This window comes from Falco cherrug, chromosome 18 (genome assembly GCF_023634085.1).
Source record: "Falco cherrug isolate bFalChe1 chromosome 18, bFalChe1.pri, whole genome shotgun sequence".
Classification (NCBI taxonomy): Eukaryota; Metazoa; Chordata; class Aves; order Falconiformes; family Falconidae; genus Falco; species Falco cherrug.
Genome location: NC_073714.1, coordinates 5707152 through 5734157, shown reverse-complemented (window position 1 = coordinate 5734157; position 27006 = coordinate 5707152). Strand labels below are relative to the sequence as shown.

General features: G+C 49.7%; 1 long non-coding RNA gene across 1 annotated transcript in view; it reads right to left on the bottom strand.

Annotated features, from left to right (window-relative positions):
- LOC114015998 (uncharacterized) overlaps nt 1-27006 on the bottom strand; it is a 227758-nt gene that overhangs the window by 32341 nt on the left and 168411 nt on the right. The window lies entirely within an intron of this gene.

Below are 27006 nucleotides of genomic sequence, written 5' to 3'. Positions count from 1 at the left end.
CGGCATTTTGGGCACCCCTTGAAATCAAACAGCCTAAATTTATGCTAAGGAACAGGCGTTGTTACAAGAAAATAAAAAAAAAAAATCCCAAGCCTTTCCCCAGCGGAGTGACTCACTGCTGCTTGCTGAAGCAGGGGCTCAAGGAAGATGCTGAGCATATGTTCCAAATTCAAACCTTCGTGACACTGGAACCTTGTCACAGCTTCCTCCGACTCGCTCCCGACTCTAGAAGTTGGCGATTTTAACACCATTCCAACCAAAAGGAGTCTGGATTTTCTTTCTAAGGGAACGGTAGGAAGTTCAGTCAGATAAAACAACCGAGGCCAAGGCTTCCCAGCTCGAAGTTCAGGCACATTTGTAGCTGAACGACGTAGCTTCACCACCCCCAGGATGCGATTTTACAACCACGCTTTCTCGCCCACCGGCCAAGTTTTGTGGGCAACAGCTGGATGCCCCGGTGCCCCAGCCTCCCCCAGCTCCTGCGCCCTGCCCGCGGCAAGACCTAGGAACCGGGTGGTGGTGAAACTCCTCTGACGTCAGGACAGAAAACCCAAAGCAGGACCAGTATACCCCAGGGTTCGTGCGACGCAAGCGGTATATACAATTTTAATCCCTAACTCCCCGTCAGAGAGGACAGTCAAGATCATGGGACTAGAGAAGAATGAATTTAAATGACAGGTGACATTAAGAAACCTATTGTACCAGCCAAAAAGGGATGCATGTCACTTACAGAAGTCTGGAGAGATATCCATCTTATTTCTCCATTTCACAGCTGAATTAATAACGCCCCACCAGCTTCATACGTGCCTAAAACCACAGTTTTAGCTTTGAATAAACTTTTTATCTTCAGCCTCTGCAGCCACAGGCAACTGCAGCGGCATCTGATTTATGTGGGCTGATGCCCCGCTGGATGGAGCGCGGGCACCGGGATCCGCCGATAACCCAGGGTTCTGCCGCAGGGTCTGGCACTTCCCTTCCAAGCCCTTTGCAAATACCGTGAATTGAGGCTGACACCAGCCGCGCGAGGCAAGAATCTCTAGTCCCCCTTCAGAAGGCAGCAGATGCCCAGGCAGCAAACCTCTGCCCTCCCTCGACCGCCCCCCCCCTTGCTGCTCTGCAGGACCGAGGGGCAGGCGACCTCCAGCACCAGCTGCTTCTGCCCTCCCGCCTGGTGACCCTCCTCCTCTCCCTTCCCTGCCACCCAAACCCTTTACACGTTCTCGTAGACTCACACGACACATTGTGATCCCTGTGCTCGTTTCCATCTTCCTTATGACATCCAACATGAGATCTGCTCGCTGAGGAGCAATCCCTTTCACTCAAGTTCTCCTTCCTACAAATCCCGCAGCCCGTTGTCTTCCTCTCCCTCCGCTGGCTCCCCCTCGGTGCTTGCAGCAGGGCACCTTCCCTAACCCCGCAAGCCATGCTCCTGCAACACCTCCTCCTCCTCGTGGCAGCAAGGAGCTCTTTGGTTCAGGGTGAGAGGCTGCTCCGCCTTGCAGGCACAGCCCGCGGGAAGCTCTTAGGAACCTTCTCCTCGCCCATCTCCCAACTACCTTCGACTTCCAGCATCTAATGGAGATGCCTCCTCTAGGTGACTCCAAGGATGAAGTATGGAGGCACCAGTCAGGTTCCTCAAGTCAGGTTCTGAGAAGACTGCCCAAACTCCCATTCAGGTTTTTGTCTCTTTTCCACTTGGAAATACCCACAAAAACATGAGTAGATAACGACAAGCAGCCAAGTGCCATGTGGCGAGCTAACACTTGGTGGCTGAGCCACTGGCACGGATGGCGCGTGCGCCCCCAGCCCTTCCCGCGTATCAGATGTGTCAGCTCAACGTGGTTTGGACACGTAAACTACAGCCTAAACCTAAAAACATTGCCAGTGAGTGAGGTCAGTTGAGCCGGCTTTGGGGGTCACCAGCTCTCTGGTGAGTCTCCCAGTTCTAACACACCAGCTGTAGCCATCACCAGTAACACCACCAGTATCGATCTCCTTGTGGCACCTACCGGCCAAGTGCAGCGCCGCCCACCGAGCGCTGAGGGTCTGCGCTCCGCACCGACGCTGCTCTTCAGGGTCTCAAGCCTGTGTGTGGTGCCCACACGTGTCGTAACAGAACGTGGTAAAGAGAGCAAAGAGCCAACGCTCCCTACCGAACCCAAGCACCGTGTCCCGTGGGAGCGACGGGGAACTAGCAGGAGACTTGGGGTCAGCTCAGCGTGCGGGGCTCTAGAGCAAGCAAGACACAGACCCCAACCCCCCTTTTAATGCCTTAACACCTAAACTGTTTTCCTTCCTCCTTACAACTACTAGGTTTTATCTTCCTGGCTGTCGTTATTGCTCTTGGCCTTTATTTGTTTGATGCTGGTGCTCCCCAATCATTGTTCCACCTCCTCCGGCTGGCTCACTCGTGCGGGCATGGCCGGAACCCCCTGGACCGCTCTCGGTTGGGATGTTATGCTCTGGCAGATCCTGATTTTCAAAACCAACCAGTCTGAGGTCAATTACAGAGGGCGCAGAAGCTGAAGGACCGTGTGTCCTGCCACAAGCATTTCTTGTTTCCAAGAATGAACCTTATGTTATTGCTTTTCCTTGAGATTCTGGTTCCATATCGCCCGACGGCAGCCTGTAAATTTGAAGGCTCCCAACACCACAAAAGGCAACTTTTGCGGTAGCTGTTTACTAGCAGCCATACGTAGCCAAACCTATAGAATTAACCCCCCCTCGGCCTTTCCAAAGTTTAAGCTCAGGTTTTGCATGGCTCGCATTAGACAGCAGGAGCCAGAGATGAACCCTGAAGGCAGACCGGAGGTCTAGCTTTTGCTAGGGACCCCCGTGGGTCGATGCTGGAGGGAACCAGGCTTCCCGCTGGCAATTCCCAGCTGCAAAGCACAGCGACATGTGGATCCCCAGCCAGCTGTGCTGCGCCCCCGCCGCTGCGCCCATCTGCACAGCTCCACGCTGATTTGGACCACCGCGTTTGCCAGGGGCCGACATGCAACTTGTTCCCCGGATGGTACCAAAAGGTAAATAAACAATATTGAATAATTATTACGGAGTTTCAGATCAGCCATGCTGGAGTTTCAGCAATCTGAGAGAGGCTGGTCAGGGGCACGGAGCGATTTAAGAATTCCACCGGCTTTCTCCGCACACACAGCAGAAATGACTTCGAGCCCCAGTTTTGAAGTTCACCTGCTCCATTTTCACCTGGTTTATGCAGCTGGGCTTGCAATGCCTCACGGGTCTCCTTCCACCTGTTATATTTCTTCCTTTGCTTTTCACTAAGAAGTAATAAACTCCCTTAAAGCGACAAGGGTGCTGGAGTTTTGTCTGGGAAGAGGCTCATCCAAGACTGACAAATGTTCTCAGCCTTCATGTACCTTGTCCGGTGCATCAATGAATTCACATCATCAATTGCCCAGTACTCCAGACTGATAACAAGTGTCTAATCCAAAAGAAATGCTCCTCCGACGTACTTTTGACAGCACCTAACCATACTGACTCATAGAAATGATGGAGAAGATCTCTCGGAGCTGGCTTTCTATAGTCTATCCTTTCTAGCCTTCTGACAACGGGAGAAAGCTCTCAAGAGCATTCTTTATATCATTGTCTGGGCCAAATCTCATGGGAGGCCATTTCAGACCTCGTTTCTTTGAGATCTTCCTGGTAATACAACCTCATTCTTTTGTTTACTGTCATCTCATCAACGCTCCGCACGCTCTTCTGCCCGAAAGTTGCCTTTTGTGGTGTTGGGAGCCTTCAAATTTATAGGCTGCTGTCGGGCGATATGGAACCAGAATCTCAAGGAAAAGCAATAACATAACGTTCATTCCAAGATATTTATTTTCCTGCACGAACCTCCCATAGTATCCGCGATAGCTTTAAGGGCTCCGCTTCACGATTGGTTTATCACAACAGCATCGACTGAGCCACGCTGACCAGACAGGACACCCGAGCCCCGACTGCTGGCCTCAGCACCGGACCCCAGGGATGCTACGGGTTTTACATCTGATTAAATTTCACCCCATTTTAACTCTTTTAAGACAGCTCCCTCCCTCTTGCTGCATTACGCCTGCGGCAGCTGCCGATCCAGATCGACCCAGGGACCCGTGCTTGCTTGCCTAACCCACTGCACGAGGCAGCATGTGTTCCTCCCCAGTCGCATCCCGCATCCCTCGGGAAGGGCTGTTTCCCAAGCCAGATCCCTTTCAGGAAACCGCAAGTCTGTTGTTGTACCAAGCAAGCAGGGCAGGTTTTTTTTTTTAATTTTTTTTTTTTTGTCTTTTTTTTCTTCCCATACTTTATTCCAGCAAGACAAAAGTCCTATGTAGAGTCAGAGAGGCGGCAGACAGAAGGAGGCTGCTGAAAATAGCCGCCCGCTAAGGTTCTCGGTTGGAGCAAAGCTCCGCGTTGGGGCTGCGGAGCTGAGCCCTTCCCAGCCGACACCCCACCACTGTCCTCCGATGGCTTTTGCCTTCGATGAAGGAATCACACCTACGCTCATGCAGATTATTGTTGTTTTTTTTGGTTTTTTGAGCAAGGTCGACAGTGATTTTTTGGTTCTGCACGATGCCGCCCCTAGCTTTTCGTCACGTGGGATGGGTGTGAGTCATCTCGGCGGGTCTGACGTGCCACCCCCGGCGCGGTGACAGCTTGGGCGAACGAGTGCCAGCCCCAGTGCCAGCCCCAGTGCCAGCCCCAGCGCCAGCCTGGGGGCCAGGGCCAGCTCTCAGCTCCACCTCGGAGTGCCGATGCCAACTGCCTGCGGCTCAGTGCCTCCTTCTGCCTCTTGTCTGCCTGCCGCGTTCAGCCCGAGCTGTTCAGGACAGGAACTCTTCCCTCCCCGCGGGTGCCAGACGCGACGAGGTGAGGACGCGGAGCTGTTGGGTGCTTTCTGAGCGCCAGCACTCCCTGCCGCTCCGTGTGACGGGAGATTGACAGCATCCCTCAGCCTCCTGGGTCCCTTCCAGCTCAGGGTATCATGCGATCCACTTTACTACCCGGTAGCAGCACCTACTTCTTACAAGGAGCCAGCACAGCCGGGGGACCCGGGATTTCAGCCACCGCTCAGCAAAGCACCTTGCCTCTCCGCACCGGAGCTCCCCTGGGCTCTCGCTATCACCCCCCGAGAAAAACCACCCGGTTCCTCACCAGAACCAAACTTCAGCTCCCTGGATCTCAAAGCACTTCGCCAAGGAGAGCATCAATGCTACTCTCTTCTTTTCACCACGGAACAAACAAGAGGGGAGGAACTCACTACGCCCGCTGCAGAGCTGGAGCCATAGCGCAATCTGTTCGCTCGGTCATTTTTAATATTCCAGAAATCCCGGCAGAATCCCATCTACACTCCATTCAACGCTGAGAGTTTTTCTCAAATTACCCCTATTGGAAAACCAACTTTCTTTTGCACTCAACCTAACGAATGACAGAGTGCGCACGGAGAATAAATAAATACACATATAAAAAAAAAAAAAATTGTGAACCATGTCAGAAAGCCCACAGTATTCTATCTTAAATCTCTCCCTTTGACAGACAGTGGATTAAACAGAAAATGAGTTACATCTCCCCAAACCATATAAATGTGAGTCCCACATTGCAAGGTAGCGTGACAAATAGCTGCTGATATATAAGAATAAAAATAAACCATGTCTGAGATCAGTGCAGGCATCACTGCTTGTATCTGCCATGAAAATCAACTCAAAACCTTGGGATAAGAATTTGAAGTGCATGGTTTCACTGGCATAAAAACTATCAAACCTTAAAAGAATAAAGAAAGAAAAAAAAAAAAGGGAAAAGAGAGTTCATGAAAAATATTTTCTTTTTACTCTGGTGAAACAGTAAAGAAAAAGAGGGCTGTTTCAACTCTTCCCAAAGGAAGAAATTCCTGGGAAGTGAAATAAATAAAAATCAAAGAGGCCTCCAGAAGCACAAAAGATCCATGCTCAGATGATGGGTATTCTAAAAGGAGACCTGGACTTCCAGAGCACCTCAAAAGGCACCCTGCACCTCCCAAATTACCCAAAGGCGGGGATGGAGCTATTTTCTCTTACCGACACAAGTCATACAACGACAAATCGTGCCACCCAGCAACAGAAATCCCACATTAAAACCTAGGTCCCTAAACTGCAGCTCATCTCATTTAAGGGGGGCACAGCCGATGCCAGTGGATCCCATTGACAAAGGTCTCACCAGAGCACACAAATGGGTGAGAGCGGCACTGAGGAAGGGCTCCTACACCGCCTTGGAGGGGCTCCTGTACCACTTTGGAAGGGCTCCTACGCCGTGGTGGAAGGGCTCATACACCACCTTGGAAGGCTCCTATACCGCCTTGGAAGGGCTCCTGCACCGCCTTGGAAGGCTCCTACACCGCCTTGGAAGGGAAGGGTTCCTACACCACCTTGGAAGGGAAGGGCTCCTACACCGACTTGGAAGGGTTCCTACACCGACTTGGAAGGGTTCCTACACCACCTTGGAAGGGAAGGGCTCCTACACCACCTTGGAAGGGAAGGGCTCCTACACCACCTTGGAAGGGAAGGGCTCCTGCACCACCTTGGAAGGCTCCTACACCGCCTTGGAAGGCTCCTACACCGCCTTGGAAGGGAAGGGCTCCTACACTGACTTGGAAGGGTTCCTACACCACCTTGGAAGGGAAGGGCTCCTGCACCACCTTGGAAGGGTTCCTACACCACCTTGGAAGGGCTCCTACACCACCTTGGAAGGGAAGGGTTCCTACACCACCTTGGAAGGGAAGGGCTCCTGCACCGCCTTGGAAGGCTCCTACATCACCTTGGAAGGCTCCTACACCGCCTTGGAAGGGAAGGGCTCCTACACCGCCTTGGAAGGGAAGGGCTCCTACACCGACTTGGAAGGGTTCCTACACCACCTTGGAAGGTCCTCTGGCTTCCTCTGTGGACTTGCACATGTCGCACTAAATCCGGTATCTCCTTCTTCCCAGATTGCTCCAAGATTACGCTTGGTGAGCGCCTCCAGACCCCACCTGAGATATCATAAAATCACTGCTTAGGGAGGTGCATGCGCCTGTATCCCTCCATTACCCTAGATCTTCCAGGGCAGCACCGACCCTCACCAGCTCTGCTTATCCTGATCTACAACATCACAAACGCCGGTACAAAGGACTTGGCCAAGTTTTCAAAGCATCGCCCTGGATGCTGAAACGGAGACGCCGCAGAGGGGCTGGTGGGAGGGAGCAATAAGCATTCACCGCTGACGTACCGGGTTGTCTTAGAGCATCTTAAATTAGGGAGCTAAAAAATGGCATGTCACTTAAGATATCAATTTACTTGAAAATAGTCATTTTCTTTGTGGAAGAAAATACTTGCAGTACCCAGCAGCAGAACCTATATAATTTTATGATTATTGTTCATTGTGGGGTTTTATATTTTTATTTCCTCCCCCTTTACTAATCAGGCAGGTCTCTGACGCAGAAAGCACGCTGGTACACCAGGCAGGAGCGCAGCGGGCTTTACCACCGTCTCTGGCCACTAGATATCTTTTTCTTCATTCCATGTCATCTTCCCTCTTCTAATCCCTGCCCTCCTCAGAAAAGCCTCTGGGATCTACAAGCACCCGAACATTTCGGCTGACTCCAAGGCACAGGGACGAGGGAAATACGTCAGGGTGCTGCAGGCACAGTGTATTTCCCCAGCAAGTTCCAGGAGGGCATCCTTCTTCCTCTGAATAATTAAGACGCTTTCCATTTCTGAGAGTAGGACCTGGGATTTGGGGAGGAATGTTTGGAGGCAGAAGAGCAAATCCTCGGTTTCTCATTCTTCTCCGTTATTGCAATCTCCTCTTGCTATCTGTCTGGGGATGCTGCTAAATGAAAAGGTTTATGACAGCTCTTCAACACTCAATCACATAAAACACTCTCTATAAGATGTTCAGTAAGGGAAAGGAGCTGCCAGCACCTTTTTTTTTTTTAAAAAAAAATATATTTTCTTTTTTTAAATCCTAGTTTGGGATTTTCACAGAAAGTTTACACGCCTAAACTCTTTTGGGTGTCAGTGGGATTTGGGTTCCTAAATTCCTTAGGTTTCTGCAAAAATCCCTGTGTTATGCTGGATTTGCATGTCATGTAAGGAAAGAATAGCTTGCAGTTAATGCACAGAAATAAGGTTAGGAATATTTCTGAATAAGCCAGGATTTGGAAGTCAGTGAGTTACTCCCAGTTTACACCATGGCAGCTAAAAGCACAATTTGAGCACAATTTGCACACCTCTTTTTTTTTTTTTTTTTTTTTTTTCTTCCCCAAATAAAAGTTTCTCTTCTGCAAGAAAGCTAACATTTATATTGAGCTTTCCCTCCAGGAGCGACTGTTTTTGTCTAAGCAAAAATAACTCTTCTGGACCGATTCCTACTCCCACGCCAGCTACTGTAAAGGCTCCGGAGACTTCAGCGCAGTTGCTCTGGATTTATCTGGATTTATTTGCCCTGATCCTCCATGATGAATGGAGGAATTGAACATTCCTGGGAAGAAGACGGCCCCGCCATAAAGTCACTGGTGCGTACCAGCGAGGGACCAGCCAAGCCAGCTGCACGCACATCCCAACACCAACGGCTGCTCACGTTTTACGGGGAACCAGACATCTCCCGAAAGATCTCTGCTTGCGAGATGAGGTACAGGGTGGGGGGAAGCATCTCACTACAGATCCCGTTTCCATGAAACAAGCTGCGTGAGACGCTACTGATTTCAGCGATAGCAGCACCAGGAATTAAAAAATAAAAATACAGCAGGGTTTCTGACCCATTTTAAGGAGAAAAGAGAGAAATCGTCGGCTTTTCTTCTCCCTGCTACAAGGCGGGTCTTTGGGGGCTGGTTTCTTCTCTCACACTGATGTAAACCTCAAGTAATTTTTTTAAGTCACTCTTTAATCTGTAGATTTTTCCGGGAAGAGGATCTGATCTACAGAAAATCTAAATCAATATCAGCTGGCTTTGGGTCAAAGACCTCAAGCATTAAGTATAGACCTGTCAGCTAGATATATACAGACATATATCACAGCCTGCGTGATAATTACCTCTCATTCCCCCAAGGCAACCAGTGGATAAGTAAAATATAATTATTGTATTATACTACAAAGGTAGTCAAGCCTTGGTTACTTTTGCCCAGCATTGCCATAACAACTAAATTAAGAAAGCAAAGTTCATTTCTTTTCCTTTTCTTCTCCACAGGGTCAAGTTTATTCACACGGAATGGGACGCGCCAGGAAGAGTTCCACAGAACGCAACCCACCGCCAGAGACAACCGGGACCGCCACAAATCCATAGGGCATCCTTCCCTTCTGATCCGTCACTCACCTCCTGCTTGCTCCTGCTCTCACATCTAACATATTTGCCTCGTGGGAGAAAGAAATGCGGAATTAACTGCAGCATCTTTGAAACGCACAGACTGTCGGATGGGGAAGATGCTAAGAGGAGTGCCTTGGTCCCTAAGAGCCCCGCTCCATCCAGACAAAACCTTACCTTTAAAAGAAAAAAACAAACAAAAACCAGCCACACCACTCCCCCCCCCGCCATCTGCCCTATCAAAACACTTGCAAAATAAAAACTCTGGAGTTGCTACCCAGATCGTACCGTGTGGCTGCACCTCCCATTGCCACGATGGAGCTCTGCGCTCTTTCCAAAGGCTGGATCTGCCGGGTTTGCATCTTTATACCCAATTACCCATGAACACATCTCAGAACTACATCTTGATGGTTAAAACGCGAGCCTGGGACTTGAGAAAAGTTGAGGTTTGGTTACTGCCACGCCAAGAACTTCCCCTGCCAACCTAGGGAAGTCTTCAAACGGTACCTAAAACCAGACCTGCCCTCCCCTCCAGCGCGGGGGTGAAGGTTTTTGGGTTTTTGGAAGGAAAGTGCACCGAAGCAACATGCCCAGTGGAAGGCTGGAGGCAGATAACGGCGACATAAACACCGACATCAGATTCGGGTGGTGGTTTTGGTTCTGCTCAGTGATTTGAACACGACCCACTGGATTAACCTAGCGTACAACCAAGAGCCATGAATCTTTGTATTCCAGCTTGGCCACAGAGTTACACGAGGGACTCAGTGTGGCCTTTTATCTCACTGTATTTTATGTCTCGTTTCCTTTCCCAGTCCAGAGTGGGAGTCTGGGGGGCACGGGGAGTCAGCACCTGGCGTTGAGAAGTTCAGAGCGCCCTGTGCCAAGAGGAAAAATTTATTTTGTTGATGATTGTTTCTGACTTTCACTTCCCCCAACTGGCTGGAGATACAATTTTCCGATCTGCCCGAGGCGACCCTCTCTGTTTAGAGAAACAACAATAAAAATCCCCAATGCAAACTTAAATGGTATAGATGAGGACGGTCTGGGAGCTCACGGCGCTTGCAGCTAACCCAGTTTTAAGGAGCCCACTGACTAATTATTTTCAGAAGCTAGCACGGTTCATTAGATAAAATGGACAACTGTAATAAAGATTTGGAGGCTGCTCATGCAACATTTGGAGAGGGGAAAGAACATCTCAGACAACCATCAGGCTATTCCTGGATAGCTAACACAAAGCTTGAATTTATTCTGACTTAATAGATTTTCCCATTTCACGGAGCGTGCTGTGCAAGGGTTTATCGAGCTGGCATGGGACTGGATTTTCATGGAATCACACAGAAGGGCTGAGGCTGGATGGGACCCTCTGGAGATCGCCTCCGTCCAACCCCCTGGCTCAAAGCAGGGTCAACCGCTCCAATCCTTTCATCATCTCTGCGTCCCTGCGCTGCCTTCGCTCTGCTACATCTGTGTCTCGTACTGGGAAGCACAGGACCGAACACAGCGCTCCGGATGAGCCTCGTCGGTGCTGAGGAAAGGGGAATAATCATCTGTCGCCCACCTATGCCTCTCTAATCAGGCTTCAGGGTGCAGTGGCTGCAGCTGCTTTCCCCAGCAAACAATCCTGAGGCAGTTTCTGTCATTAAGGGAAAGTCTTGCAGAAGATTCATTTTCTGCACATCAGGGCTCGGGAGCCCAATTTCAGAGCCGCTCATCCGCTGCGTGACCACGGTGCACAAGATGCTTAACCATCACGAGTGGATTGGGTCTCTGAGAAGGTTCTGGAAAGACTGCTGCCTGCTTGGGCTGTTTTCACTGTATATTTCCACCAACCCATTAGTCACCATCACAATTCCCATGCCTTCGTAGATATCCATATTTTAGCGCATTATCTAATTCACAGAGGTCTATTGATTCCCAGCTTTGCTCTGAAGGGCAGTGACTCATCTTTCAGTGCACACAATGGAAGGGCTGCTAATAAAAAAAACATTTAACATTTAGAGCCAGAGTATCTGGATGAGAAATGCTCCGACGTTGCAGACATCCAGGCATCGTGAGCTGGATTCAGAATCGGATGGCTTTCCCCGCTCCCCCCCCCCCCCCCCCCCCCCCCCCGTGCCCTGATGCTGAACACACGCACGCTCCAATGTGCTCGTTTTTTTGCGAGCTGGATTTGATCCCGGTGTGCAGCCCTCCAGACGAACAGTTGTTCCATGGGATGAGCGACCTCCATCGGTTTATAGGAACTTTCTTTTGATGTGGGAACGGAGGAGAGGGTTTCTGTAGGGGGGAATTTACCCCTGCCCGCAGCAGGGCACGGCCACGCCAGGTCCGATTCTCAGCACTCAAACCCAGACCTGAGCGTGGCCGAAGAAACCCAGAGACCCCACACCAGACCACGTCTTACGGAACGCGCCCATACTCCTCAACTTCCAAACCAATTTTTTTTTTTCAAGCTGAAAGGCTGAGAAACCGACTGGAGAGAGCAAACTGCCTAGCCAAAACGGGAGCTGCCGCTGCTGAAAGCCACCGGAATCATCCATCAGCCACCGATCAATAACGCCCGAGCAGAACCACTCGCAAAACTCTCATTGATTCCAACAGGAATCTTATTCAAAGAGACTCGGTGCCACCTATTGTGATGATTTCTCAAGACTTGTGGCATTTTTTTCTTAATTAAAACATCTTCCCTTCTTTTCAAAGCCAGTCTGCCAAAACGCGGAGGTGAGGCGAGCAGCTTTTTGTGCCTGCTCTTCCAGCGCCTGTGGTTGCCGAGAAAAACCTCAGAGGACTCTGACCAAAACATCACAGGGCTCAACCCAGAAGGCGAACGATATAACAAAGAGCTGTAATGTTAGGGGTTTTTTTTTTTTTTGGTGGTTTTTTTTTTTTTTTTGATACATGCATTTTTTACCCTATGAGCTCCTCTGCCCAATGTTGACTCCTGCCATGCCGCACACAATATGAACCCAGACAGGTTCAACACGAAGGTGTGGCGACTCCAACGCCGGGCGTGCCAGGAATACCGCATTCCTTCCCTCTACCGTACGCAAGAAACCAGTAATTTGATTCATGTGGCACCTCACGTCATAAAAAGAGCAGAAGTAAACTGGTTTGGCACATCATAGGAAATGCAGATCGTGGTTTGGTGTGTACTTAAGCATCTCCTTTGGATTAAGCATCTCCTTTGGACTTTTATTTTTTTATCTATCTATCTATCTATCTATCTATCTATCTATCTAATCTATCTATTTTTTACTTGTTTATTTTTCAGCCAGCCCCACCCCCTGGGCAGCTGCACAAACAGCCGCACCGCGTAGAAATAAGTGGTCGGAGGGGAAGGCAAGGACGGGAGCTTGATCAGCAGCTGATGTTGCAAACATCAGCAGTTGATGATGCAAATATTTCTGTACAGTTACAGCAACTTAAGTCTCCGGTTTGACCTCCTGAGAGCGCTGGGGAGGTTTAATACCTGCCTACCAACGGTGGCTTCCCAGCTGAACACACAACACACTTAATTGCCACGGTTTAAGTGATGCACGGGAAGAGGCGGCAATCAAGTCAACCTGCAGCTTTCCTCATCTAGGAAAAGGAAAAAAAAAAAACCACCTCACCCAAAAACCCAAGAGTATAAAGCCAGGGAAACAATTTTTCTTGCTTCGCTGCCAGACTGACTCGCATAACTGAAAAAGTGTGTATTGTAATGCTGATGCTAATGCCTCTTGTGCCGAATGCATCGATTCACAAAACGTAAAGTCGCAAGGCAATATTACAGGTCTTCTCACCAACCTGCACGGCACAGGCATTTCATCCTCTGCTTTCTTTATCAAGCCCTTGACATAAAAAAATAAACCTTTCGGCAACTAATCTCCTGCTATACATGTGTTACCCGAGCCCACCACTGTCTCTCCTCCTCTCCCTCCAGACCAGCGTGGGATCTCAGCCGCCCGCCCGACGCGGGCACAGCCTCCGTGCTGCCAGCCGGGGGCTGCTGGCGCTTCCCAAGTGATAGGGTGGATCCAGAAACCATTCTGGGAAGCTGATTTTCCAGCCAGTGGAGCAACCTAAATATCTAAGCATTTTTAGTTTGACACTTTGTTGTACTTCACACGCTGTCAAATGGAAGCCTTGGTCACGAATAAGCCGAGATTTGTTAAAGGAAATGAAGCTCGGTAGGGGGAATGTGCCGTCTCCATCCTTCAAATACTTCTCCTGCTCTCATTTCCCTTCACAGAACACTTGCTGCTCTAGTAGCTCTCAGTTCTCCCCGATCATAAAGCAGCGACGTTTACAGAAACACCAACGCCGCTAAAACTACTGTAACAAAAGAAACACAGCGATCCTGACGGGTGCTGTTCGCTCCAACGGGGGATGTTAAGGGAAGTCTACCGAGAGTCGAATCAGTGTGGTGGACCGCAGACCACGATGCAAAAACTTCCCTACCGCCCCATCTCGTTTCGTCTAATATTTAACTCCACGCCTGTCCCAGCCAGCTGTTAAACACGGCAGGAACAGAGTTAAGCGTGGGCTTTGATACATTTCTTAACAACGAGGATGTTTTCCAGGATCGGGGCCAAATGAGCCGAAATTCATCACTGCTCAGAGGTAAGCATAGTGCTCGAAAAGGGAACGGAGAATCATTAAGTTTCCTATTTGGACTAAATCCGAAGCATTAATTAGGACATTAATTTAATTTCCCTTCCTATGTCAGCTTTTAATTAAGCACTAACTTTCCCTCCTGTGTTGGCTTTGGGGATTGCATGGCATTGCCACGGAATCCGTGGCATCCTACGGAGCGTTGCCAGCGCCAAGCCTGGGAAGCGGCCGAGGGATGCGGGCACTTCCACAGCGGGGGACCGACATCACCAGGGATGCTCATCCGGCCCCTGATGAGCCGGATGATACCCGAACGCAAGCGTCCTGGTCCTCCGCTAGCCTGAACCTCTGCAGATGCCCAGATTTACTCCTGTTTCAGACCTGGCTCTAAAATTAATGCAGAAAAATTACTAACGGTGCCTTAGTCAAATTATCTCACACTCAAACTCAGCTCTTTAAAACGTAATATTAAACTAACAGTATCTGGCGGCTTTTCATTCATTACTCCTCTATTTCAACATTTTAAGACTTTCTTTTCATTTCAGGATATTAGATTTAGCAACAATGGCCTTAGCAGAGGAAAAAAACAACTTTACCCTAAATAATCTTGTACCGTGTCAGAAAGGGCTCTTCACCATCTTCATTTTCACCGCGCGCTCCATTCCATTGCTCGTTTCTACAGAGTTCAAAGAATAGCCACAGCTACACAGAAGTACGGAAAGACCTCGGCTGTCCTCTCACTTAGAAGCTTTTAGGGAATTAGGACCTTGCTGCGGGTAAGGCAGAAAATTGGGCTGGGCAATCCAGATTGTAACCCTCTCCCTGCCCTGCTCTCCCTGGATGATGCTGGACAAGCCATTTCACGCGTTTCTTGCAAGAGTGGAGTAACAGCATCGAGCCCCCAGTGACTGCTGAGAGGATCCATTCATAATCCCCGTGGAACGCTGGAAATATTTTACCTCCTACATAAAAAATTATTGATTCCATCAGGAAACAGAAGAGACAGCGCGTGACCTAATGGAACAGGTTTGCAACAGGGAACTACACGTCCCTGCCTCTTCCTACCACGCTACTGCCCAAGCCAGCGCCCCGCGCTAGATACGTTCTGTATCCCGTCGGACTCATGCCAAAATGACCCACGTGTTTTGGTTCACCCAACCTGACACACACGGCGAGTACAGGAGCCTCGGAAGGACCGACGGCGGAGCGGACAGGGCAGGCAGAGCGTGGCTGCTGAGATGCGTGCGCAGGATGGCACGGCGAGGTCTATCGCCAACGATCTCCGGGATGAAGTTTTACCACCGAAATCACGAGCGCCGTGCTTGCAGAGGGACTGCGGGCAGCCAGCAGAAGCAGCTCACAAGCAGGAAAAATAAATAATAATAAAAAAAAAATCGCTAAAAGAATTCTTGCAAGAAACCGGTTGATCACCACCAGGGCACTGGGCCAGCCCGCGTGGATCGGGAGGAACCTACCACTGAATTTAACGGGTCTAGAATTTGTCTTGTCACGTTTCCAGTTAGAGCAAAGAGATTACTGAAGTGCATCAGCATGATTCAGCAAAATCCCTCCCCATCGCCACCCTGTTCCCAGCAAATTTGGCCGAGCACGAACTTTGGCAGGGGGGTCGGGGAGGATGTTCTAGGGAATTATATTTTGTTGTATTAAATTAAGAGAGGAATCAGTTAAAAATCATTTTAATCAAGGAAACAAATGGAAAAAGAAATGTAACGATCCCTTGTAGACTGCTTTTGACATTTGTGGATTTGTTTTGTATTCCCTCTCACTCAATAAACTGAAGGATGACTGAGTTCATTTCACAGAAGATGGATTGTATTTTCTTCTCTCAGCTCGGTGATGTCCATCGAATTCAACCAGACAAAAAATAATTTACTGTGCTTTAAAAACTCATGATTCCTACGTTATTAGAGTCAAACTGCACACCTGGGGCAAGGGGAAGGAAACGCATGCCATCTCCACGCACAACAGTGGCAATTATCTAATAACACTGGTTAATATTTGGGGGGACATTGAAACCATATATGCACTGAGACGTACCGATGAAGCCCAAACTGGAAAGCTTAATTTATAAGTTTATATACAAGCCACCATGCAACCCAAATTATTGATTTTTTTTATATTTATATATATATATATATATTTTTTTTTTGGTGAGCCAGTTTGAGACCAGGAGCCCTACTTGCTCACTCACTGAAAGCAAGCAAAGTAAACACCATAAAGTAAAGACTTTATGATGATGATGATGATGATGACTTGAAGATGAAAAAGACCTTAAGGTTCAGTTCTGGCCAGCTGGAAGGGGCCTTCTGCCCCCCACCTCATCCATAGATGTCCCCACCACAGGGCTCCACGCCTTTGGGGTGAAGAGGCTTTTAGATATGCTGGGGCAACTGGTCTTTAGTGCCCTTCTACACCCTCCAGCGACACAGCATAAAGCAAGAGGTCCATGTCAGCGCTGCTCCCATCACTGCCTCCGCAGCGACTTACAGCTCCTGAGGATCTGACTTGATATTTTCACAACAAAGGGCAGCAGAGAAGGAGGGGGAAATTAAGGCGGGGGGCAGGGGGAGAGGAGGAGAACAAAGCAGGGAAAATAAATAAAACTAAAGCTGAAACCTGCCTATTCCTGGCAGGGACCGAGAATGGAGAGATTATTCTGGCACCCAGCAGGTTCTTACGCACAAGAGACATGGGCACCGGTTTAAGACACTCAGTAAACCCGCAGCCTGGATAAGAGACCCGCAACACAGATGAAGACACATTTCCCTTGAGGATTTGGGCATATTTTTGGTAGCTACGGAAGATAAACATTAACCCTTTACCAGCAGGGCAACCATCACACCTCCTGCGGTTAAGCTGTTGTGCTTACTTGTTTTATTATTCCAAGTCCTCTGGTGTTTAAAGGCACCAGCAAAGCAGGATGATGCCGTTACTGTGGGGATAAGAGAAAGTGCAGAGCCTATGGTAAATCCACCGTAAAGCCTTGGTTCTACAATCCCAGCATCACACAACCCCCGTGCACAGTATCAGTCTGAAAAATGGGATCAAGAACATCCCTCCCCGCCTTTTCAGTCAAACTGCCCACCTCTACCGGCGCTGATCTTTTCCTTCAGCAAAGCTGAAATGTCAATAAAAATTTTTCCACCCATGTTTCCCTTCCCCACCCCCCCACCCCCCTTGGATTTCTTTATTATCTTGTAGGTGAGAGGCGCAGGCTGTGCTGTGGCGTACAAGCCTGCACACGCAATCCATCACTTAGGAATTTGCAAATTGGCTTTGCTACTTAGTAGGAGAGAAGGTTGTTAAAGATTTAGCAGACCTATTGCCAAAAAACAACTTCAGGAGATTGTACTACTTTTTTTTTTTTTCTTTGATCAAATCCGTCTTCCATAAAGTCTCGTCCGAATGCTGTTAACACACATCACAGACGTCGACGACACTGAATTATTTAATGCTACACACCTATCTTACATGAAATTTTGCAAAGCAAAAGAAAATGTTTACTTTGGTTGAGTGCAGCTTCTTTCTACACGATAGATGGTGACATGACAGGCACTGGAGAAGGTTACGGGAACCGTGTATTAAAAAATTGGTATAAATTCTTTTTGGCAGTCCAGACACCTGGTGCCCAGCTTTGCCGTGCCCTGGTAACACGGTCAGTCGGTGAACACGCAGGCTCTCCGTTCACCCACTGGTGTCAATATTATTCCTGCTCAAGCCCTCACGTGTTTTGGTGTTTACTTCTTTTGCAAGAACAGCAGCCGAGAAGGGTTATCTGCAATGCAAACACAAGGGCCCTGTCTGCTCCCCTGGCTCAGGCGAGCAGATGATTTAAAGAGTAAGAGGCAGAACTTTGCCCGTGGGTCACTGGCCTCCGTTTCCTTCAGCCTGACAACCACCTGGAACGGTCAATGTCCCACAACCCCTGGAACGGTCAATGTCCCACAACCCCTGGAACGGTCAATGTCCCACAACCCCCTGGAACGGTCAATGTCCCACAACCCCTGGAACGGTCAATGTCCCACAACCCCTGGAACGGTCAATGTCCCACAACCACTGGAACGGTCAATGTCCCACAACCCCTGGAACGGTCAATGTCCCACAACCCCTGGAACGGTCAATGTCCCACAACCCCCTGGAACGGTCAATGTCCCACAACCCCCTGGAACGGTCAATGTCCCACAGCCACCTGGAACGGTCAATGTCCCACAACCCCTGGAACGGTCAATGTCCCACAACCCCTGGAACGGTCAATGTCCCACAACCACTGGAACGGTCAATGTCCCACAACCCCTGGAACGGTCAATGTCCCACAACCCCCTGGAACGGTCAATGTCCCACAACCCCCTGGAACGGTCAATGTCCCACAGCCACCTGGAACGGTCAATGTCCCACAACCCCCTGGAACGGTCAATGTCCCACAACCCCCTGGAACGGTCAATGTCCCACAACCACCTGGAACGGTCAATGTCCCACAACCACCGGAACGGTCAATGTCCCACAACCACCGGAACGGTCAATGTCCCACAACCCCTGGAACGGTCAATGTCCCACAACCCCCTGGAACGGTCAATGTCCCACAACCCCCTGGAACGGTCAATGTCCCACAACCACCTGGAACGGTCAATGTCCCACAGCCACCTGGAACGGTCAATGTCCCACAACCCCTGGAACGGTCAATGTCCCACAACCCCTGGAACCGTCAATGACCCACAACCACCTGGAATGGTCAATGTCCCACAACCACCTGGAACGGTCAATGTCCCACAACCACCTGGAACGGTCAATGTCCCACAACCCCCTGGAACGGTCAATGTCCCACAGCCACCTGGAACGGTCAATGTCCCACAATCCCTGGAACGTTCAATGTCCCACAACCCCCCGGAACGGTCAATGTCCCACAACCCCTGGAACGGTCAATGTCCCACAACCCCTGGAACCGTCAATGACCCACAACCCCTGGAACCGTCAATGTCCCACAACCCCCTGGAACGGTCAATGTCCCACAACCCCTGGAACCGTCAATGACCCACAACCACCTGGAATGGTCAATGTCCCACAACCACCTGGAACGGTCAATGTCCCACAATCCCTGGAACGGTCAATGTCCCACAACCCCCTGGAACGGTCAATGTCCCACAACCCCCTGGAACGGTCAATGTCCCACAACCCCTGGAACCGTCAATGACCCACAACCCCTGGAACCGTCAATGTCCCACAACCCCTGGAACCGTCAATGTCCCACAACCCCCTGGAACCGTCAATGACCCACAACCACCTGGAATGGTCAATGTCCCACAACCACCTGGAACGGTCAATGTCCCACAATCCCTGGAACGGTCAATGTCCCACAACCCCCTGGAACGGTCAATGTCCCACAACCCCCTGGAACGGTCAATGTCCCACAACCCCTGGAACCGTCAATGACCCACAACCACCTGGAATGGTCAATGTCCTGCCCCTGCTCCATGTGCAACAAGCCTGTGGTCTTCACTCGCTGGCTCTTTTGCAAAATAATTAAAAGTTGAACTAAAGGTTTGGTTGGCTTTTGACAACACACTCGGGACCCTCCCAAACTCACCCTTCAGGCAGATAACCCCCCAGCACAACAATGTCCATGCATAAAGTAAACAGGAATTGTCCTGTTGCCCCCGTTCCTTCAGGGATTGGAGATCCCACGGCGCAGGGTTCAGCTAAATGGAAAAAGAAACCGCAGTGATGGAGCAGCTGGGAGGATGGACTGGCAAGGTGTCAAGATTTGTCCTCTTAACTGTGTGCGAGTGGCAAAAAGTCCAAATTGTGGAAGTAGAATGAATCTCCGTCACTTGCTCCCTCTTTCTCTTACGCTGGTCACCTCAGCCATCAGCACCTTGTCATCCACACACGAAACTTACGCGAAAGCATCAGTAAGGGCAGGGGCACGATCAGGTCAAACCGCCGCACTCGCCTGCTCGCTCAGCTTCGCTGCTCACCTGTTCGCCTTCTGAGGAAAGGCACGGGCTCGGGCTCCAGCTAAAAAGCCCTGGCCACCGTGGGATCAAGCTGCCTCCTCCTACGGGAACAGAGGTGGCAGCTCCGTACTTTGGGAGCATCCTGCCGACAGACATGCTCGGGTCCTCACACGGAGTCATTTCAGAGGGGATGCTGCGGCATGGGAACCTCTTACCTTGAGAAACGCAGTTCTGGGACCACAACAAAGGCGTTTCCTTCGGAAAACGCGGAGAAGCGAGTTACAAAGGTTTATTTGAACAAGGAATCGTTTGAGGAGTACGCCAGGCAATGTTTTTTTTTTAAAAAATCTGCAACCAAAATTAGGACTACGTATTCTGCACAGGACACAGTTTTCAGGGGATAAATAGACGTTTTCAAAGTACTCGACAGCCAATGCATGGAGCTAGTTAGAAATCTAAAGTTCTTCTGTTAGCACAAAATTAGGCTGAAGACCTCGGCTCGAACATCTTTATGAAGGCAGATGCAAGACCAACGGCCTTAACGCACACAGGAATTAATTTTAAATAGTCATCCTCATTGTCTAAAGACGGAAACAGTCTGTGGAACACGCGCTACTTTCTTATGTTTTGAGAAAAAATCTACTATTATATCTCCTATCTTCGGATGCCTTGTATTGTCAAGTGGAATCCATGTAAAGCCAATTAAAACCTATTTGTCAAAGGGTAGAACTAACATCATAATACGCATGGTCTGCTCACAGCTCACTAGCTGTTACTCCAAGTCACAAATCACAATAACTATTCTGTTGAAATTGCAAAAAGAGAAGCTAGAAATCCTGCTAAACTCAATGAGCCATTAAATAGTTGACAATATTCTTTATAGGAACCTAGAATAGTTAATTAGTCCCCAAATACAAATGGCGAGCGTGAATAATTACCGCCATAGATTCCAATCAAGATAGCCAAGGCTAGATCTGCAGTAGCATAAATTGACGTGGCTTCACGTACAACGCCAGCTCGGACCAGCTGAGACTGGCCCTAAAAGGTCGCTCTTGTGCTTAAAAACCACGGGTGTCCTAGATGAGAACGCGCCCCAGCGCCGCCACCAACTTTCCATGAAATCTTCACCCGATTATTTTTTTTTTTCCCTATCAGTCTACCTGCTCGCGTTGCTTTTGGCAGCACGCTTCTCAACACATTCCGAAGGCTCTTGTCCGCTCCTTCATCTTCCTCACTACAACGGCTTCCCCTCTGTCCTTGTTGCTATTCCTTCACCTCCTTTACTCTCAGTGCTCCTGTGAGGACATTTTGGCATTTACAGGCCGGTGTTTCTCTCTTCCAGCCAGTAAGGCTCTGCTTGCTGAGGGATAAAACATTCCCCCCAAGTTGTGTACTGATGAGATGTGACATTCAGAAGTTATTGCATCGCACAAAACCAAACACAGAAATGCCATCAAGCTGAGGGCAGGGAATTTCTCAAATCATTTAATATTTGCATATAATTGGATGAAAGATACCAGTTGTACAAAGTATTATTATTAATAAAAGCCCACCGAGAATCTTCTGCCAGGCAAACACAACTAATGACGTGTCTTGCGTTCTGTCTTGGCATCCCACCAAGCTTCACGTGGGTTTCACGAAATGAAGAGCTTCTTGCTCACAAAGCCTGGCAGAGTTTGAAGGGGTTCAGGGGGTGAAGGTGGGAGATGAAGCTTTGATAGGAGGACGGATACACCACGGCGTTATCACCGCAAAGACATCACGCCTTGACCCTGCACACCGGGAGGGACAGCGGATTGTCCCTTCCCTGAGATTCCCCCACGTCCCTGACGCCGCCTTCATCTCAAGGTGACTCTTCCGAACCAGCTACGTGAAGATAAGCTAAACCTGAACATCTCGCGGCTCAGGACCACGGGGCTCCACACCCCTTAGGAAATCCACTCCGCACCCTTGCTGACGCTACCCAACAAACCGCAAAACGGCGGGCCCGATCCTGCGAACGTCCACAAAGCGTTAGGGGTACCGACACCCGGCTTCTGATCGGACTGTCCTCTCCTGACGGTGCAGATCTGAAACATCGCCTTGGACCAACTTGAAAAAACACCTCCTACCAAGCTGCAGCAGCTCAATACCTATCGTGCGTCTTTGCCTTTCAAAAGAAAACCCTTGAGCAGGGCATATTTGAGAACCAGTAAATGGTTTCTTCCCCTTTGCTGCCGCAGTGTCCGTAGAGAGCCAGCTGCCAGAATGCGCTGGTACAAATATATTTGCTACAGTAAACAGCCCAAGGCAATCTGTTGCACCCAAGGACCTTGTGTTGATTCCTGGGAGGATTTGTTCCTCCTTGCAAATGTAAAGATATGAACCTGGGAGGGCCCAGAACCTTGCTCCTGCACATTTGTTGGCCTCAGGCCAGCCATGCAAAATGTATTAATAGACGCCGACAATCTTGAGACGGCTACACCAAAAAAAAAAAAAACCCAGAGCGATAAAAACATCTGAAGATAATAACACTCGAAGAAAACTGGAAAAATGGCCAAATGTCATTTCTTTTCACGGGTGTTCCATAGCATTGTGCTTTAAGAAATAGGCTTTGTTGAATAACTGAGAAAAATAAGAAATATAAAGGGAGGAGGGGGGGAAAAAAAAAAGAAATGTGCAGTAGCACTGCCTTACTGCCCTTAACTTGGGAGCGCGTGGTTCTTAGTCATTTCAATAGGACCATTCATGTGGTCAAAATAAAACGCGTCCTCAAGTACTTCGTTCGGGGTCTCAAGGAGAATGAGAGTGGCCTTGGGGATGCCAGCGGTCAGGAGTCAACTGCTGGCGTGAACTGTGATGCTGCCCACGACCTCTTGCCAGCGTTAGGGTGATAAATGGAGGCAGCGAGACCTGATTTTGATACGGCCACTTGGCATGTTCAGCGGCCAACCCTCTCAGCTCCGTCTCCTGCAGGCGCGAGCCAGGAGGCACTCTGCATTCATGACTCCACAGGACAGGTCAAGAGCTCGTTTGCCAGATCACAACGACCCTCTCCCGCTCTCTTTTCCCATTACCACCCCTTCCACCTATTCCCATCTCTCTAGCACCTCTCAGCTGCTCCTCCTGCAGCATCCGTGCCCAGGCGGCAGGGCTCCGGAGCCATCGGTGATGCTGGCGTTAAGGAGAGGGAAACCAAGCATCTCGACCGCTGCAGGAAGAGGATGGCTTTGTTGCCTCCGGCGAGCAGAAGGGCTCAATAAAAAAAAAGGAGGGCAGGGTATGGAGCGGGGGTGCAGGAGACAGAAGGCGGCACGGGGATCAGCTCCCTTCTCCTCGCACCCAAGCGGCACCAGCGGGACAGCTTCTCCGCAGCGCACAACGGGGCTGATGCTGTTCTCTCCAAGGTCCTTGGAGGAGCCGAAGTAACAAATCCTCCAGCAGGTAGCTCCATCGGGACACTCAAATGGCTCGCGCTGCGTCGCTCCACTAACTAGCCGCAGCCTCCACCGCTGGGGTGAAGCCCTCGCGGCAGACTACTCCGACTCGCAGCATCCAGCCCTACCCGTGTTTTACTGGAACTCTGCTCCCAAGCTCCCAGCCTTCTGCTGAGGCTGGCAGCGAGCAGAGCACTGTAGCAAGAGTTTCCTTGTGGGCACCTGCCTTGAGTTTCTCTTTCAGAAGCCCTATCACCTTCCCCATTGAAGTAGTATCAGATAAGCAGAATTTAAGGCTTTGGTAGCCGTGAAAATAAAAATAAACAAACAAAACCTCGGTGGCAATGCTGGGACAGGCTGAGCCGCTCGCTATTATTGCCCTGACATGAATTCAATTAAAATCTTGGGTCGCACACTGATAAGTTCCTATCGAAGAACAAGGATGTCAGTGAAATCGCAGCAGCGAGTCTTTAACAAGGGGCTAGCTTCAGCCCCTCCTCGGCTTTGAAATACACAGTGCCACCAATCTGGCCGCGGGGGTTGCAAGCTTGGAGCCTCACACATAAGAAAACAATGTGACTTTTCAGAACAGACATCCCTGGAGAAGGGCTGCAGGCGGAGGGAAGAAATTAGGATGAGATTACACTAAATACACAGAGTAACAAGTGCTGTTGGACTGGAACTGCTGCTCGAGGACTCTGGCACGGGAGGGGTTTCGGCAAAGTTTGCCGCTTTTTAGGGCATCAAAAAAAGAACATGGGCTGTCAAGAGGCACATAAAAATGTAAAAAAAAAATTTAAAAAATCATCTGGTCATAATACTCCCTTTTCTAGTGTTCGTAACAGTCAGCACAGAACTGCACCAAGAAACTCTCAAGTCGTGCCTGCAACTTCTTGTTGATCTGCAGCTCTTGACCCCAACTCCAACCAGCTGCACAGAGCAATTAAGAGCCGTCTTGGACACGGCCTAATTAGCTCTGAAAAATCTGAAACATCCAAAAGAACAGCACATATCCCTGTGGAAGATGCAGCTCCTGTCCCAGAAGCCTGGCAGCTACAACCCTCCGGCGCCGGTTTGGGATAATGAGCGCAATGCTGGCTGCGGCATCCCCGTGCCGCCTGCATCAGGCGGTCTCGATACAGCCTGGCGATAGAGAACCTGGCAAGTTGTTTCCAGCACGAACAACTCAGACTGTTTAAAATATAAATTTCCTGCCTAGCCTGAACTCGGCTGCTTTCAGGTTCCCACTCTTGGGTCTTGCCACGCTTTTGTCGGATAGATTAAATAGTCTACTGGGATCAGACACATCCTCCCCACACGGACAGCGATAAACTGCGATCCAGTTACCCTCAGAAGGATTTTCTTCTTCAAATTAAGGTAACAGGGACTCAACTACACTAAGGCTTCTTCCACCATGAAGCTAACCTTAACAAGAGAAGGTTTTCAAAGGCACAAAGGACCCAATAAATGCTCATTTCCCACTGAAAATCGCAGGCTCCCAGCTGTCTTACCCCATCTGTAAAACTTTGAAAGTCTCCTCCCCCATCTTGGACAGCATTTAATGGAGAAGAGTAAAAAAATATAATTTAAGCATGGAGTCTCAGAGAGGTGATTCAACTACCAGCCCCAGCTGCCGCAGCCGTCAGTAAATTAGAAGGAAAAGAAACACAAACCCACCCCTTCCCATTCCCTTCAATTATGCCGGGATGGTTCTTCCCTCCGATGAGCCATTTTGAGGGCTCTTCCCATCTCTACCAGGGAGAAAACTGCTCAGCAAGGGAGAGCGAGGAAGGGGAAGGGGGACAGAAGGGCACGGCAGGACATCCCAGCTCTTCGGCACGAGGCGGAGCGGCTGATGCAGGATGTCAGGACCCCTTGGCCATGCCGCAGCAAACACGCTTAATAGAGGGAAAAGCAAAGAAGAGAACGCACCTGGTCTCCTCCGCGCCAGCTATTCCTAGGGGATGGCTGTCAGGAACCGATAGCGCCTACCACAACCTGCCAAGGAGCAACAGACACTGCAGGAAAACCAAGCAAATGCTGAACGTGATATATCACAGGTGCACCGAATAAAACAAATCCTGATTTTAGAGGCTGGCGGGGGGACACCGCTTAGCTGCCACGACAGCCCTACCCGCTCAGGTGCATTTTAAGTCTTTCTGGATGCGGCTCATTCGCTCAGTGCCAGTATTAGAGCGGTAGAACGGTTTGGGTTGGAAAGGGACCTTAAAGATCATCCAGCTCCAACCCGTGGGCAGGGATGCTGGTTAATTGTAGGAATCAAAAAGGAGGATTCCTGTTGTTACGCATGTTAAGTAAAGCGGCTTTGATATTTCCCATGTTGTGAATGTGGAACTTTCAGGTCTGAGAGGGGGTTTGGGGAACACAGCCCAGACCCGGGGCTGGGCTTGGCCAAGAGGTGCTGCAGCAAGGGAAGGAGCCGAGGAGCACGGGGTCACCGCAGCTTGGGAAATTCGCCTTCTACAACCTTGGGTACGTCACGTCTGCATGCCTAGGATTCCCATTTATACCACGGATTAAAGAGCATTTTTTTTTTTTTTTAAATTTTAAGACCAGACAATAGGAACCTCAGAACTACCTATGATGGAACTTGAATTTAAAACTCTCTCAGTGACCAGGCGCTTGCCCAGGGCTTTGCTGGCAACTGCTGTAGAGATACACAGGCACAACCACACATTTCCCTCGGGCTCCCTCCACCCCCTTAGCTAGCCACGGAGCCACTCACTGGAAGCCTCCCAGGACAAAGCAGACGGCTACAAATGCCACTTTGGGGAGCCAGAGCCCTGCACCCCCCGTGCGCTGCCCCACTCCCCGCCACCGCAGCACCCAACGTCGCAAGGCAGCAGCTCCTCACTGCCCTCACCCGAGGAGCCGAACCACTAATTAATCATGCAAAACACAATTATCTCAAAGCTCAGGCCACCCTAGGAAACAGTTTAAACAAGGGCTGTTCGCTCTGAGCCTTCCGTTTCCAAGGATGCTCAGCGGCAGGAACTGCAGCAAGCCCGGAGAGGGAATCGTGGAAGGGTTCGATGGCATTGCTCAGATGCTTGCTGGCCTCCTCTCTCATTTATGCGTGTGACTGTATCCCTTTCCAGCTGGTTCTTGTACCTCTTTGGGTCTGGTTAGCTGACCTCCAACAGGCGTGTGTCAGGAGAGAAGCACACGTGAACTTTTCAAGACCAGCTTTGCTCCGCTCCAATGAAAAGGCTTGTACCTGAACGGCTCCAGCTGCCTGCAACTTCCCTGAGAAGAGGAAACCTTTCTTTCTAGTTGTTTGTTTTTTTTTCCCTCCATAGGACATCTAAGGGCCAGGCCCAGTGTCAGTTAACAAAGGGAAAAAACCCTTCCACTCCACAAAAAAAAAAAAAAAAAAAAAAAGGGGGGGTGGTGGAGGCACTTAATCCTGTAGCACAGATCTAAAGCCTCCAGCGCTCTTGGGTTTAATCTTCACAGTTGCCCATTTTTGGTGGAAAAATCTGTGCTGATTTCATGGTGGCTGCTTGGAGAGAAGTCACCACGCTTCATGGTTATTTCATAGCTGGATAGCCGGGGTGGGGTGGCAAGTGGTGAACAACGATTTAATTAGGGTTCTGTAACAACACCTCAATTTCCAAATGGCTGCACGGAGGTATTAGCACGGAAGGATCTCAATTACTCTGTTTCCTTTAATACGGTGACTTTACTGCTGATGGAAA